The following is a 17,790-nucleotide window of genomic DNA, read 5'->3' on the forward strand; positions in this document are numbered from 1 at the left end:
TCGACAAAAAAAAAACTCCGTCCTAAAATTCGTTACCATATGAATAGTTTTGAACCTTAGTTGCCTTCCAGTTGCTGTTACTGTTTAGTACAACGCATGAACGCAGCATTTTATGTGTATGTGGAGGGGGGGGGCTGATGAGGCAAACCAATGCACTAGAACATTAAGAGAAAAATCAAGAAAAAAATTATGGATAGGTGAAATTCAAAATTATGGAAAATATCGTAAAATTTAGGAATGAGGATCTATCCTCTCCATGCGTACCAGCTTCGTGGCTTAATACTTTCAAATAAAAAAAACTTCTTTTCTGTTTTCGAGTCTCCCTTCCCAAACCAGCCCAAAAAGGGTTCCCCAGATCCCCGAAGAAAAATTCTCCGTATATACTGAATTTCTGAGCAAACTTTTCAATACGATTTAACTATTTGCATCTTGTATCTTTACTCTGTTTTTATTCCTGTGCTTTAATTTGAAACGAAGAAACATGGACCAAATTTGACTTACCTCATTATCCTTATCTTCATTTTGTATCATTTTATGTACACCCATTTCGCAGACATGCACCATACCTTTGCAACGCTACAAGTGTCTTTTCTTTTTTTAAATGTCTATTCTAATTAAATACATTCCATAATATTTCGCGCATTATGGGATACTAAATAAGCACCACGCCAATTCGAAAAAATGCAAACACATCAAGTTGCTCCCATCTTAACGCCGTGTCTTCTCATTATTTACGACTTTTGGCACTTACCACACCCTCAAACGCTTCATAAACTACTGCCACACACCGGTTTATATATTTCTGGCCTTGTTTTAAGTATTTAGAGAAAATTTTTTATAGTCATTTAATGACATAGGGTAAAAGACCATTAAGGTGGGATGACATTTTAAATTGGATGTTCTCTAGCTGTGATAAGCTTTTTAGGGATTTTTAACATGTTCAAGTTTATTAGCCGAAAAAATGTGTGGCATTAGAAAGTTTTATAAACCAATATTTTGCTGAAGATGAGCACTTGGGGCTTAGTGGAGAGTACTTTAGGAAATAGACGCAGAAAAATAGGTTTAAAAAGACAACAGCGTTTCATGGCAGATTCATGAGCCATTAAGAATAAATGCAAAATTTCACAAGCCGTAAATTTTAATACTTCTTTAATGTAAATTTAAATACTTAAACTTTTAAGAACGCGGAATTCTTAGATGTTAGTTTCTTTGTGCCACTATGGGCGCTTAGGGCATTGAGAAAGAGCCACCAATCCTTCCTCTAATTTGCTCCTGTGGCGATATTCTCCTGTTGGAGCTGAAAAGGGCTGTTGATTGAGGTTACACGAACGGACGTAATAATAAGTGGATACTTGCCTAAAAGTAAAATTATTGGAAAAAGATTAAATGACAAAAAACCGAAAAAAATAGGCAGAAGCTTATGAAGGTCTTTATTCAATTAATAAAGAAAAATTGGCAACACTGTCTTAAGCGTAAGGGAAGTTTTTTACGGCAATACTGGATTTCACTTGTCGGGTTTTATTAAATCATTACGGTTTAAATTAGATAATTTAGTCATGGTTGCAGCAGTAGTTGCAACCTAGTGAAGAGTGAACAACAGCCCATAGTAACTAAAAGTTGAAAAACACGCTTTAAAAAAAACTGACTATAAAAAAATACGATACTGATACTGATTTAGGAATGGAAACTATTACTTCAGTTAGTCTTAAAAGTAAAGCTTTATTGCAAAAGGATATTTATGGTGGTTTCGGACAAAAGCCTGAAACCTCTCGAAAACAGCGTCAGATCAAAATGAAAAGTGTACTATTAGAATCAGTATGGTTGAAGACCTAATATAGGGAATTTACATTGTTTCGCCTTGAATAACAAGGAAAATCACTTTTTTGCATCGGTAGCACAGATCTGTTTCCTTTTTTTCTATCTTTTTTTCCAGGAGATATTAATGGCTCATCTAAAAGCTATATCTCATATCTACGTGCTTTTTATAAATCCCGCTATCTGCAAGTGCCATATGGTACTAAACGGGCACTTTTTATGCCATTTCTCAAGGGGTGGCGCTAATGGGCTACCAAAACATCGTACACAGATTTTGTATAACTTATATAAATAATATTGCTCAAAACTACATTCTTCCTATAAATTCCATCACCTGCAAGTTTTAAATGACACTTAAAACGGTAATTTTGGTTCCATGTCTCAAGTGGATAAGCTACGTTTAATGGCTCATTTGAAAGCTATTGCTCATATCTACGTGCTTTTTATCAACTCTACCATTTGTAAGTTCGATATAGAGCTGAAAATAACACTTTTTGTGCCACTTCTGGAGTGGAAAAGCTGCGAAGTAAAAAACAAGTACTATTGTAAGTGTTATGTTCCAGAACCCTTAACTGGAGGTTTACAAGAGCCCCTCCCGTATACTCCGCCTCCCATCTCCCTTAGTAAGCTTCGAAAATCGTCCACTCACCAGCTACTGCAACATTAGCAGGCTACCACACCATCGTAGATAGATATCTAATGGCTCAATTAAAAGCTATTGCTTATATTTACTAGGCTCTTCTAAATTCTACCATCAATTAGATGCCACATATTTCAATGTTAATTAGTTTCTTGGGAGAACTTGCAATGAAGTCTTTGTCATGGTTGAAGCAGTAGCTGCAAATTAGTGAAGAGTGAACCACTGTCCATAGTAACTAAAAGCTAAAAAAACGTTAAAATGGTCTTTTTTCTTCTTTTTTCCAGGCCTAGTCGGCTACTAGAACGTCATAGAGAGCTGCTTAAGAGCTCATTCAAAAGTTATGTCTCATTGTTGCGTGGTTGATATAAATTCCGTCATCTGTAAGTGCCACATAGCACAAAAAAATTGTACTTTTTATGTCATTTTTCAAGAGGTGGGGCTAGCGAGCTACCCGAACATCGTAGATAGATTTTTGGTAGCTCATATAGAAAACATTGCCCATACCTACCTCCTTCCTATAAGTTCCACTATCTGCAAGTTTCAAATGGCACTAAAGCTGGCACTTTTGGTGCCTTGTCTCAAGTGGAAAAGCTGTTGCTAGTGGGCTACGAGAACTTTTTACAGTGATGTTTAATAGCTCATTTGCAAACTTTCGCTCATATCTACGTGCTTTTTATCAATTCTAGCAGTCGTAAGTGAGATATAGTACTTAAAGCAACACTTTTAGTGCCGATTCTTAAGTGGAACATATTGGAAGTATAAAACGGTATCATTGTAATAGTTATGATCCGAGACCCTAAACAGAAGGTTTGCAAGAACAACTTAAGTATGTTCCTCCTCCAGGTCCCTTTAACAAGCTACACAATTAAAGTCCTGCATTATTATTATATTTAATTGGATTATTAGAGGTGTGGTTATGTTAGTACAGTGCTAAAATTAGTAATTAGATCACCATGCGTTTGATTCATGCTTGGGTTTTTTTTAATCATGTTTTATCCTTCCTTATAATTACTTTTCAGATAATCCACTATTTTTGCAAATGTGAAGCATTCATTTTTCAAGCACATCCCGGGAAGGTTTATTTTAAAGATATTACCCATATCTATGGGCTTTTTATAATCTTACCATCCATAAATGCCATATAGCACTGAAAACGGTATTTTGGTGCCACTTCTTAAGTGGAAGAGTTTGGAAGCATAAAAGAACGTATACTTACCTATACTTCCCCTTCATACCCTTTTAATAAGTCTCATAAATTGCCTACTCATCTTCAAAGTAAAAGATTATTGTGAAAACAAATTAACTAAAACTAAAAACTTTTTCAACTAAAAAACTACCCAAAATCAAGCTTGAATGATCAACAGTTTTGAATCGAACCCTACAAACTTCACTCTGCGATGAAGCCTGTGTGCTAGTTCTAACGGAGGTAATATACCGGAAGGGAAGTTCTTGTCACCTTAGTTTTTGCTCCTGCCAAGGTTTTGAAAAACACCTTTTTGTGGTCATTTCATTGGAAAAGAAGCTTTTTTCACATGAAAAAATGGGGGAAACAATCGAAAGTACACTTTATGGGAATGTGCTATCAAGTCAAATCTATAAAAAATGATTAGATATCAAAATAAACTTTTGAATGAGCCTTTAAACAGCTCTCTTTTGTTACAGTAGCCTTCTAGTTTCTACCAGTCAGTATGCGATTTATTAAGACTTGTCTTTGTTATGGCTTTTTCAGGCAAAGTCAACCGAGTAAAAACAGCTTTTTATTCATCGAAAAACAAACGTTCCTGAAAACACGGATTGTTTTGTAATGTATGGATAATAGACTTTTTGTAAAAAACTGAAAGTTTTTCATAGCTGTCAAGGCTGTTTGCCGTATTTTCTAGAGTTGTCTGGTATCCTTAGATTGGTGATGGCTAGAAATTATATTAAAAAGTAAATATTAAACTAAAACTAAGAAGTTATTACAAACAGAAATTATAAACAGAAGTATAAACAACCAGAAATTATTCCGTATAAATAAGAAGTATCATGGTGGCGTTGTTTCTCTATTAAATTTTAATCAAAAACAAGCAAAGATTAATTTGAAAAGTTTTTCCGAGGGAAGTAAAGAGTGAAGTGGAAACTTGAAACGGACAAAAATTACAACTTTACAGCGTATTCAATATACATCAACAAAACTAGTACAAATAAAACAACTTATTATGTTCCCCTATGTTTCTAAGATTATAGAAAACTAGGGCGTAACTGAGTTAAACCAGAGTTGAGTTACATGCATTATGCTCCACCTTCAGTATGCTATATAGCTATGTATCAAGTACCTGCCAAAAACTCAGCCTTTGAAAAAGAAGGTAACATTGTTTGTCAGTAATTGCCTAAGCCAGGTAGCAAAGATCATTTGATAAACCATCTATTCAGGCATCTTTAATGTTTGACAAAGAAAAACATTGCTACTAACAATGGTGGGAAAACATAGTGTTATCTACAATCAATACATTTATCTAGAAAAGTGTGCTTTAATAAAGAAAGACACAATGTCAAATAGCTATCAGGAGGAGCACACCAGATTTATTTTCACATAAAAAGTTTGGCATTGACGATGTTTTGATATTTTACAAGGGTTTGTGATCCTATCGTTATAATTTATTGGATTTGTTGTGAAACCATGTAAATGAAGTCATTGTCAGATACATTTCCATTGATATCGTTTGTCTTAAGGGCCGGACCCAGATAGCTCTGTTCGGCGCCGATTGCCAAATCGGTGCCGAATTGCAAAGATAAGGCAGCAATTTCAGCTTGAAAATCAAACTGAGTTCAAACTGAGCTTGAAAAAATGTGAGTTCAAGCGACTTTCGGGTAGCGATGTAACTATACAACTGTGTACAAAAGCTGTCCTAATTTTTTTCATTTGTTTTTACAATTATAATTTTTCAGTATGTTCATTAGCTTACAAACTGATGAGTTACAGTAGAAGTAAACATTTATAGGGAATTTAGTGTAATTTTTGCCGAAAAAGTGCAAGTAATTTTATACTTATTTTTAACATTTAGTTTAAATGTCGATATGTAATACGCCAGTTTTTCATTTTTTGCCAGTATAATATACCTATAAACTTGCACGCTAGACTTGAAATTCCTTGTCCGTGAGGACAGGGCTTATGTCCTGGTGTCACTGGTTATTCAGTTTGAAACGCGGGGTCAATGGCGGCTTTCTGTAAGCTCAGTCATATTCGACCCAGCTCTAAACGGGTATCCTGAGAAATGTGGGAAAGATAAACAGGAGGGGTGTGTGAAAACATGGGGTGGCTGACTCCACCCCCCTATCCCATTGCACTTCCAGGCTGAAGGGTCATGAAACAGATATAAGTACCACTGGTAGGGACTGTGAACTCCTATACCGTATTCTTTACCATTGTTTTTTCTACTCTGTTGTAAACTAGCCGACAGGTTTGTGATCTACAAAAAGTCAGTGGCAAAGTTTGGTGACTGTACCCGCCCGTAAAAACTGTTTATTAAGACATGACACTTCCGCGTTTACCCCCACTCACAAAAATGTATCACACAAATTGATAATCCCATAAAAGTAGAAAGTAGTGCTCATTTTGGCGCTGTCATTCAAACCGGCTCCGTCAGCTTGAAAGTATACATAAAAAATGACAGGTACGAAGTGGTAAATAACAGGATGACAGAAACAAGAGATAAAAAAAAACATTCGGTTTCCAAATATTTTTTATTCTAAGTCTTAAAACAAGGAGGAATATGTCAAGGATTTCAGATATAGCTTGTTTTACGAGAGGACAGTGCGTAATTTAGGGTTATCATCCATATTATACATGATCAAATTTGGGATTATTTTAAAAACAACGGGAGTGAATTAAGGATTCAATGATAAAATAAAAAAACTTGGCTCGGTTTTGAACCAGTAAATAATGTATTCTCGTAAAAAAATATGATTGAAAATTTTGTGGTAAGGAACTGGAAAAAAAGGAGCGACCAGAGGTGATAGTAAATGAAACTTTAAAACAATGAGTATTGAGAACAATACATATATCAAATAAATCGAGTTTTTATAGGGATTAATTAAAAAGCTTTTCCCACAAAATAAGTGTTTCAAAGAAAAGTAAAGAACTTAATTAAACCAAAAATGAGCAAAAATCAAATCAAATAATCTACCAAACGTAAAACTACCAGAAATCAGCATCGATAAATAAATGAAACCCAAAACAAGCAGAAATTACAATAAATAACCAAGTCAAACTCAAAACGAAAGAAATTTACATCAGTAGGGCAAAAAAACCCTATGTATTCCTAAGTCCATATCAAAATTTGCACTTTACTGAAAAACACGAATGATTTTACATTGTCAGTTTATTACACATATGCTGATATTTATTTTGAAAAATGCTAAATATATTTGATCTTTTATTGTTACAAAAGTGAAAATGTTTATATTTGTTTTTCCAATAAAGTGCAAATTATGTGAATTGTCAGTTTAAAATACATATGCTTGTATTGATTCCTTAAATCGTTAATAATACTTGATTTATTGCTGTATTAAATCGAAAACATTAAAAAAAAATTCAGTAAAGTGCAAAAAAGTTCCAGCCTCGGGAAGGCATGGGGGTTTTGAGCCCTACTCATGTTAATTTCTGCTCGTTTTAAGTTTGACTTCGTTATTTATTGTAATATCTGTTCGTTTTGGGTTTCATTTATTTATCGATGCTGATTTGTGGTAGGTTTACTCTTGGTAAATTATTAGATTTTATTTTTGCTCATTTTTGGTTAAATGGAGTTTTTACTTTTCTTTGACTAACTAATTTTGCAGAAAACTTTTTTTTACAGTTAATTTCTGTTGTGACATAGTCTTTTTCGGGGAAAAAGAAAATTATAGTTTAAATCTTTTGTGTTTTTTGAGAAATTACAGTTTGGCCTGCTATTTGTATGCTGAATAAAATGTTTCAAAAATTTTTAACATTATGTAGAAGCAGTAATACTATGATACAAATATTGGTTTTTGGTTAATTCAACATCCCCCAAAGCAATATCATTGATGTAGATGACCTAGATCCTAAGTGTCAAAACTTAGTTATCTTTGATGATTTTATAACCATTAAAGATGAGAAAAAAAATTGAAGATTTATTGCTGAAGAAGCTTTGATCCCTTCTTACCTGATCCTCGCAATTTAAGGTATTTACTCCCAGCAGGTGCACCTGGCTTGCAGCAGGTGACCATCCCTCTTCCACTTGCTTAGTCAGGGAATCAACACTAGGATGCACATTCACCGAATTTTTGGCTGAACTTTCAAATTCGCCCAAAAGCAAATTATACTGATAACCTTTTAGCGGCAACAACGACAAAGAGAATTTGAAATCTGGAAACGTTGAAATCTCAAGGGAATTAAATTATGTATCATCAATTAAAAACACACAATTAAAACAAAACACCAAGGTAATTAACTATAATATAATACTTTTGGGTTTATTAATAAGGAAAATAACAAGATATGTTTGGGAAAATATCTTTGAGTCACAGTTTGAGTTAATAATCCGCAGTTTAAATTTTACAATAATGCATGGGTTTGTTGATCAAAAATGGTTGAGTAATATATCTTATTTTCCAATCTTTTGAAAATGAGGAAATCTAATTTCGCAGGTTAGGAGCAACTTCGGCACATAGCAGCCCAAGCGAAACACTAAAATGGAGCTTTTCTAATAATATGTACACAAACAAAAATATGTTTCTTATGATGATTCAAAATTTGCCTGATTTTTGAAAATGGAAGAAACACCCCCAAGGGAACAAGTGATTATAATGGAAATTTATTAAATCGAATTATGCACATACTAAAATAAATGGTTGATATAGAGTTGCAGACACGTATTTTAAAGCTTTATTTGGCTAAGGTAACTCACTTGACGTTTAGTACAATTATGAAGAGGGATGTTTGATTTAGCATCAGCTATATTGCAGACGACCAGTGGATCATTGCGTTGGTGGTAAAAGGGGGTTGCTGATGCCGAAAAGATTGCATTTCTACACGCATGTTTTTAATTTCAACGAGCATTCAGGTAAAAATAAAAGAGGGTGCGTGGGGGGAAGGTATAAATTGATCTCCAGTCTCCCTCCATTAGGATTAAAACTGAATATACATGTGCTGTGGGTGAAAGACACCTTTTTATAGCAGGTTTTGGTTTTTATATACTAAACAATTGTGTGACAACAAATTGAAATCAAGGAGTTTGAAATCAAATTGAAATCAAAAAAGTTTTGATGACAGTATATGTATTGAAAGGATTGACAATCAAACAGTACATGTCAATCAAACAATTCGAGGTAAAGAACTGCAAGTAAGGAGCGACAAGGCTCAACGGTAACTGAAACTCTAAAAAACGGAATTTTTATGCCAATAGATAAATTAAAAGAATTGCCTTTTTATGCTGATTTCAAATATATGAGATTCATTAAGTTTAATTCTATTCAGCAAAAGTTAAGAGCCTGAGCGTATTTACCTGGTTTTCGAAAAAAGGGGGAAAACCCCTTAAAAGTTATATAATGCAACAAAATCACACCATCAGGTTCAGCGTATCAGATAACCCTATTGTAGAGGTTTTGAGCCCCTATTTTAAAAAAAATGTAGAATTTTGTACTTTTAGCCAGAAGAACGATCACGGATGCGTATTTATTTGATTGTTTCTTATGTTTTTTTTTTCCCAAAGATGATCGTGTTGACTCGGTGGTCCTGTAATATTAGGAAAGGGCTCATTTGAACGGAAGTTAAAAGTTCTAGTACCCTTTTTAAGTGACCAAAAAATCGGAGGGCAACAAGACCCCCTTCCATGCCCTTTTTTCTCAAAACTTTCCGATCAAAATTTTTAGATGACCAATTTCGTTCAGCATAGTTGAAAGAACGAACAACTATGCCTTGGGAGATATCATAGCCCCCCCAGCCCCTGTAAAAATTTCTTTAAGTTACAAAATTTGCCCACTGCTTACGTAGAGTATTTTATATTGGGAGTTGTGCATATGCTTTTCAGGTGGAGAAGGGGGAATTTTCTGCTGGTGGGATTTTCAGCGGGATAGTTCTCCATGGCGAGGGAAACTAGCGGGGGTGAATTTTTGAAGGGAAATTTTATGCTTTGGGGATTTGCAAGAATTCCTATAAGAAATTCTTCTCACGTCTTTCTTTCTCTTTGCCGACTCAATTTTCCGCTTTGAAATGTTAAGGGTAATTGTCTGGGGTAAGTTTTCACCAAGATTGAATTGTCTAGAGAATAAATCCGTAAGAACAAGGGATTTTTCCGTGGAGATGTTGTCAGATTTCCCGGCACTATTTAAAAATAATCCGAAGTTAAATAAAAAAAAACAAGTTTTTCAACTGAAAGTAAGGAGCAACATTAAAACTTAAAACGAACAGAAATTATTAGATATATGAGGGGGGTTACTCCTCTTCCACATCTCGCTCCATACACTAAAATTTGAATTATGTCCCAATTCTTTAAGAACGACTCCTGAAACACTATGCTAGTTTAAATAGAACGATAAGAAGCTTTTCTTTTACAGTACTAAAAAACTTTAGCGTAAAGACTAAGGTGTTGAGGAGGAGCTACCCTCTCATGTACGTAATAATTTCTGTTTGTTTTAAGTATTAATGTTGCTCCTTACTTTCAGTTGAAAAAACTTGTTTTTTATTTAATGCATTAAAAGAATTGACTTTTCATGGTTTTTCAAAAGATAGAAAATTGGTTAAATTTGAAATTACATAAGAAAAAAGTACGAGCTTGAAAAGATTGCTCCACTTACAAAAAAAAGAAACCCTTTTGCAACTAAGTTCTTCTATTTGTGAAATTAACTAAATCTCACTTTCATCATCCCTGCTAATGATATTTGTTTTGCATTGTGCTACCTGTTCTTGTAAGTTTTTCTGTGTTTGTTTAAGCTGATTCGTCCTCATTTGCTGATATATTGGGACTTATTGGGGCAAATAAAAAAAAATATTTTTCTATCTCAATTTTTTAATATCAACAATTGTCAAAAAAATTGTTGTTTACTCTCATATTAAATTTTTATTTGCTTTCATATTTTTGTCCAATTTAATTCTTAATGACTTCACAGGGTTGCGTTGCTGAATAACTAGCCCCACATCCGATATTAATTGCTAACTAGAGCTAAGGAGAAATCTCATTTATGTTAAATAGCCTCAGAGCTCTTTCAGTCTAATTAAAAACAGGACTTAAAGAAGGACTCGAAACGAGTCACGAAGAATTTTGTTGACAATAATTTAGGGAAAGAGGACCATTATCTAAGTTGCCGGGCACTTTTTCGCGGATTGTACGTTCCACACTGTTTTTACAACAAAATTATTTTGGTCTTGAAGGGTAAGCGAGAATTTATGACCTTGCATACAAGGGAAAAATTGGAATATGTGATGTTAATGGAAAATAAAGTGGCTAGAAATTCGTTAATGAGCCTGAATTGTGATATATGGAGCTCTGGAAAGTATAAAAAGGAATATTGTGTCAGATGCATATGGCACCAAAACTTTTTCCCACAGTAAATATCTAATGATAATGAAACAATCTAGACCACTGTCAATGATAATGACCCTGAGGAGCTCGAGGAAAAAGACAATGAAGTTTGCTTGGAGAAATAAAAGCAAATACCAACTTCTAAAAGTTAAACAGTTTTTGTCATTTTGTGTTTTTTCCTTATTAACCTTAAGACAATACCTTAAGACAGAGACTTGACATAACTTGACTTAATGCTCCTGCCAAAATGATTCCAGCGTCGAGAGTGATGCTACGTGGTGCCTCCATTTAGACCGTTCTCTTGCAAGGATGTGGACGTCCTCCTGAATATTTGGGGCCCAAGGAAAACATTTTGCACAGAAAAAAAAATACCAAAAAGGAAAATCTTTCTAAATAATGAGGTTGTAACGAAATGTTTCTTTAGTAGCTATCCAAAATTTTGGGCTCTTCCTGTAAAAAAAGGTACATTCATTGAATTATGATTTAATTCACGTAAAAAAATCGTATTTCTTCATTTTGCAGACAATTCGTGCATCTCATAGTATCTCTTTTTGTGCATCAAAACGATAACAGAAACAATTTATTTTTATATGCTCCTACTCAATTTGAGGGGTTTCTTGCCCTCCATCACCACGTGAACATCTCGGAACCTCATTTGATTGACAAATCTGGATATACTTCCTCTATAATGCGTCTCCTCACACCAGATATAGCAGATTTTCCACACACGTAACACTTACGACAAGACGTAATCAATTTCCGAATGTGGGCGACCCCCCCCCCATATACGCAATATTTTATGTTCGTTTTTATTTTTAATGTTGATCCTTACTTTCAGTTAAAAAAAACTTGTTTTTTTTTAATTTCTGATTGGATTTTAAATGATGCTGGAAAATCCGGTGCCCTCTTCATTGAAAATTCCCTTCCCCCATGAAAAATTCCTCCATTTAAGGATCCTCCGAAGTAAGTCACCCCCTCTAGAAAAAATCCCCCTGAAAATGTCTGTGTACTTCCCAATAACCAATACTATATGTAAACAATGGGCAGAGCTCACAACTTGTAGCCCTTATCCCGGGGACAGTGGGGGATCATTTCATCATCAAAGTCAAAGACTTTTAGACTTTGGTGAGCAAAATGGCTATTTCAAAATTTGATTGGGTAAATTTGGAAAAAAATTAGTGTTGGAGAAGGTCCAGTTGCCATCTATTTTTTTGTCACTTACAAATGGCACTAGAACTTTTAACTTCCGTTCAAATGAACCCTCTCGCAATGTTCTAGGGTCACTGGGTCGATAGGTTGATCCCTAGGAATAAAAAAATTCGTTGCCATGAACTGTTTAAAGGTTTGTACACTATAAGGGATTAAAATGGCCATGCTTATCCTTCAGGAAGCGAGTTCAAATGTGCTACAATAGTAATAGAGCAAAGAAGAATGGTGAGGTAAAGCTGTAAATAACATGTGATTGTTCCGTGAATCACTAAACGTGTCTTGTCTGCCCATAAACAACTTAGCCTTATCTGATAATAAGTCAGAACTGACAGCTGGCATTCTTATATCCCAGATGTGCGTAGTAACAAACTGTAAGTAAGGAGCAATTCGCGCAATTAGCAAACGAAAATAAAAAAAAAATCCAAATTCAGTTACTTATATGCTATAGCGCCTATGTTAAGTTCTTCATCTAAGTAGAACCTGTTTCTCTGATTAATTCTATTGAAATATAGCAAAATATGGTGAAAATATAATATTTTAGAAACAAATTTGGGCTATATATTTACTTTTAGGAAAATGTACTAGGGACAATTTTTCTGCATATTATGAAGTAAGAATTTTTTGTAACTTCACACTGTCCAAATACTTTACCCAACCCCCACCCTCCCTAATGAGCAAATATATAGCCCAAATTACAAATTTCCCATCTATTCTGTCACTTGTCCTTCTTTGTCTCTTGTAAAGCTGAAAGAAACTAACGAAGAAACCGGTTCTACAGTGCTTCAATGGACAAAGAATTTAACATAGGCGCTATAATATATAAGTACCAAATGTCAATAGTAAATTATGCATTAAAGATACGGATTTTCAAGGTGATTAAAAAAAGGTTTTCCAACTGAAAGCAAGGAGCAACATTAAAACTGAAAACAAAAAGATATTATTACGTACATGAGGGGCTTACTCCTTCATAACGCCTCGCTCTTTACGCTAAAGGTCTTTAGTACTTTAAAAAAGGAAGCTTCTTATTGTTCTAATTATACGAACATAGTGTTTCAGGAGTCCTTCTTGAAAGATTGGGACATAATTCAAACTTTAGCGTAAAGAGTGAGGTCTTGTGGAGGAGTATCCCCCTCACATACGTAATAATCTCTGTTAGTTTTTAGCTTTAATGTTAAAAAACATGTTTTTATTTAATTTTCTGATATCTTTTTCAATAATGCCAAGAAATTTGGCTACTCCTTCTCGGGAAAATCCCTCCTCCCTAAGGATGTATTCTCTAGACAATTCAATCCTGGTAAAAATTTACCCCGGAAAATAACCCTTAACATCTCCACGCGTAAAATTGAGACGGAAAAGAGAAAGCAAGGTATAAGAAGTATTTTGTATAGTAAGTCTAACAAACTCCCTCAAAAATTTCCTCTAAAAAATTTATCCCTTGGAAACTTCCCCCCATGCCAAAATATCCCTGAAGACAATTCCACCTGCAAAAAATCCCCCCCCCTTAAAAATGTTTGCATACTTCCCAATAACAAATACTTTCGAAAAAAAGGCAAATTTTATAACTTAAATGCCTATTCCCAGGTGCTGTGGGTGGGTCATGATATCCCCAAAGGCATAGGTATTTGGCCTTTCATCTATGCTAAACAAAATGGCTATCTCAAAATTTTGATTGGAAGATTTTGAGGGCAGAGGGCATGGGAGGGGGCATAGCTGCCCTCCCATTTTTTGGTAACTTAAAAAGGGCACTAGAACTCATAATTTCCATTCAAATGAGTCTTCTCGTGATACTCTAGGACCATTAGGGCGATACGATTACTCCTGGGAAAAAAACATTACGTATTACGTATCCGTGGTTTTTCTTCTGGCAGATAATTCAAAATTTCACATTTTTTCAGATAAGCACTTGAAACTTCTATAGTAGGATTATTTGATACGCTGAATCTGATGATGCGATTTTCATTATGATTCTATCACGTTTTTCAACGAAATTTTCTCAGGCTCGTAACCTTTGATGGGTAAGATTAAACTTATTGAAATTTGTTTAATTGGAACTAGAATAGAACTCCAATTTTTTTAATATATCTATTCGTATCCAAATTCGGTATTAAAGAGTTTCGGTTACTATTGATCCAGGTCGCTCCTTACTTACAGTTCGTTACCATTAACCGTTTGATTTTCAATATATAAAATTCATTTTCTTTAAAATTGCTCATTAAAGTAAAATTAAGCCTAAATTTAGAAAAACAGGGAAAATAGCCCAGAGAGGGGAGTGATCTTGATAAACATTGAAATAAAAATTTTAGCGTTTTGCACAACCATAGTAGAGGACTAAATTGTCTTTCCACAGGGGTGATCCTATCGAATAAGTAGTCCTAAATTATTAAGAGAGGGCTCATTTGAAGGGGTACTGAATATTCTAATACTAATTATAAATAACAAGAGAGACTACACCATAGTAAAGCGATGTTCTCCGCCATTTAGTTGTACAAAGCAAAGTTTTTGACAGAAATAAGGCCAAAATAAAACCAAGTGAAAAGTTTGAGATTAAAAATTCTTGAGAAATTATTGTAAATCTTTATTTTAACTTCCCATTTTCAGAGGTCCTAATGTCGTATGGTAATGCCTTCGTTCCTTAATAAACATACATTCCATACAAAATAACTTCCTACCCCTAGAGGCCACAATAAGGTACTCAATTATTTATTTACACCCTCCACCAAAAACAAAGAATAGAAACTAGCACATAAGAACTAAAATTCATATTTCTTAAAAAGGATTTCTTTTATTTCTCTCTTGAAAAAAGAAATATCACTATTATTTTTAAGCTCTGATCTAGATGATTTCAACTTCTAATCCCCTTATGAAGCACAGAAAACGTCAACCAGGTCAAAACAACTAATGGAATATTAATCTCAAATTAACTAAACTGTCAAAACATTAAAATATTCGTATCATGATGTAGCCTAAAAATCAACAAAAGTGTAGATAATCCTCGTAGTCCAGTGACTGGTGGTATCCTTATTCGCTCGTAGACGTTCCGCATCGAATCCCGGGGCTGTTGGCCAATCAATAAACGAACAGCATTATATTGAAGAACTCGTAGAGGCCAGTCAACGGAAGCAAATGTACCAAGCCAAACGCTACTACAATACAAAATATATGGATAGACAAGGGAAAAATAAAGGAGGCGAAGGACATATGTAGGGAATAAATGCTTAAGTTTTCTTATCATACCTAGGTTACGAGACAAAATTTTACTCACAGACTGTGCATGAAAATTGAATGATAAAATCTCATCAATATAAGCCCCCAGATACTTAATCGGTAAAGCACGCTTTAAAATCCCACGATGTGTTACAAGTTCATTAATCCAAGGATAAAAAACAGATATCGAGAAAAATTTGACAAATTTTGACTTACCAAGATTAATCTTAAGCCTGTTTACCCTCAACCAAGAATGTAACCTATCCATATTATATTTCATCGATATTAGGAGTATTTCTTCTATCTTTGTAGCACTGATAGCCACTGTGTCATCCGCAAATAAGGACATAGTTTCATTCCGGAGACTTTTAGTCATGTCAATAACGCTAAAACAACAATTATGGGTGCAATTAATAATATCATTAATAAACAAGAGGAAAAGAATCGGGTCAATAACAAATCTTTGTGGGACACAGCAACTGACTGGGTGCATTTTAGATTTTAAACAATTCATCTCTGCAAACTGGTATCGGCTACTAAGGAAACTCCGTAGAAGATCAAGAGCTTCATCTCGGATCCTATAAACTTGACACTTTTCCAAGAGTAGACCATGGTTAACTGTATCAGGAGTCTTCATTAGGTCTAGAAATACTGCACTAACCTTAAATCCTTTGTCTAAAGTCGCATTGATGATGCTTGTCAAAAATATCAATGCATCCTCCGTCATCCTATTTTTCCGGAATCCAAACTGATTAATGTTCAAAAGATCGAACTTTACAAGAAATTTGGTTAACCGAGAGCTAAAATATTTTTCAATAAGAGGAGAAATAACTGGCAAAACTAATATTGGGCGATAATTACCAAGATAATTTATGTCACCAACTTTATAAACCGGTGTCACTCTTTAAACAAGGCATACTTTAAACAATCGGGGAACTTACCTTGTCTAAAATAATCATTAATTTATGATGCTAAAAGGCTAAGTATAGATAGAAAAATACATTTCAGAATTTTTAAGCTCAACAAGTCACTGTCCGAAGAACAATTTTTCATGGCATGTACATTTCGTGGCTATTTTTGACCTACTGAAATAAAATGATTCTGAGAATCAAGACAAACCGTAAAATCGTCTGCAGCTATGGCCTAATTTACTATCAGTTCAGATGCTAATATATTAGGACTCTGACATATAACACTACGGATTATCAGGCTCTTTGAGCCTTCCCCAGGGCGGTTGTGTGTATTTATAGTTTTTGTAATTTAGTAGTTAATAAAGAGAGTTCACTATCTTCAACAGGTTTCCTTCAGCTTCCTTAAATTTCAAGCTAAAATACACTTTTTAGCCTCACGGAGAAAATTATTCGAACCATTACAAAAACACGGTATTGTTCTTCTCATCCGTAGGTTCTAAAGATTGTAAGTTAAACAATCTATCTCTTAAATTTATTTTCCGAAGAAGATCCACGGCTTCTTTCCATTATATTTCCGCCTTCTCTTATACTTAATTAAATAAAAAAAAAGTTTTTTTAAATGAAAGCAAGGAGCGACATTAAAACTTAAAACGAACAAAAATTACTCCGTATATGAAAGGGGCTTTTCCTACTCAACGCCCCGCTCTTTCCGCTAAAGTTTAACTCTTTCTCTTAACTTTGCTTTTTAAAACAGTAAAAAAACTTTAGCTTAAAGAGGGGGCGTTGAGGAGGAAAAGCCCCTTTCATATACGGAGTAATTTCTGTTCATTTTAAGTTTTAACGTCTCTCCTTACTTTCAGTTAAAAAAAACTTGATTTTTTTGAAATTCTGAACGTTTTTGAATTAATGCATGTTTTGAATTTGGCTTTCCGCACACAAAAAATTAAAACGAAAGTTACATATTAATTTTTTTGGCTAAATGGCTTTCTCATAGTTTTAATCGGACGATTATGGGAAGAAAGGAGTGGGCGAGGAGGCCTATTTGCCCTCCAATGTTTTGAATACTTAAAAAGGCAACTAGAACTTTCAATTTCTTACGAACGTTTTCATTAGTAAGAAATATACGTAACTTAAGTATTAACTTACGTAACGAACTTCTATATTCGTATGTTAAGAATTCCTTAAGAATGATCCTTGAATCACAAATGCCGTGTCACAAATTAGACAGGCCGTAGAATAAATAGTTGAAATTACTAAAAATACTTCAGCGTAAAGAGCAAGGTATTACGAGGAGGTGAACCCCTCAAATGCATAATAATTTCTGTTCGTTTTAAGTTTTAATATTGCTCCTTACTTTCGGTTGAAAAAACTTTTCGTATTCATTTTTTCATTGTTTTCTAAATAATGTTAGAAAGTCCTTCGCCCCCTTCATTGAAATTCTCTTCCCCCATGACCAATTCCTCCATGGATAGGTCCTCCTATGTATTCCCCC

The 17,790-nt window shown here is 34.3% G+C and overlaps 2 long non-coding RNA genes across 2 annotated transcripts in view; one reads left to right on the plus strand and one right to left on the minus strand.

The window, feature by feature from the left end:
* The window catches only part of LOC136024802 (uncharacterized), an 84,698-nt gene extending 83,108 nt beyond the window's left edge, over positions 1-1,590 (minus strand). Inside the window, exon 1 of the long non-coding RNA XR_010616921.1 lies at positions 502-1,590. This is a non-coding gene — a long non-coding RNA (uncharacterized LOC136024802). The remainder of the gene's footprint in view (positions 1-501) is intronic.
* LOC136024804 (uncharacterized) overlaps positions 1-17,790 on the plus strand; it is a 62,276-nt gene that overhangs the window by 40,897 nt on the left and 3,589 nt on the right. The window lies entirely within an intron of this gene.

This window comes from Artemia franciscana, chromosome 3, assembly GCF_032884065.1.
Source record: "Artemia franciscana chromosome 3, ASM3288406v1, whole genome shotgun sequence".
Classification (NCBI taxonomy): Eukaryota; Metazoa; Arthropoda; class Branchiopoda; order Anostraca; family Artemiidae; genus Artemia; species Artemia franciscana.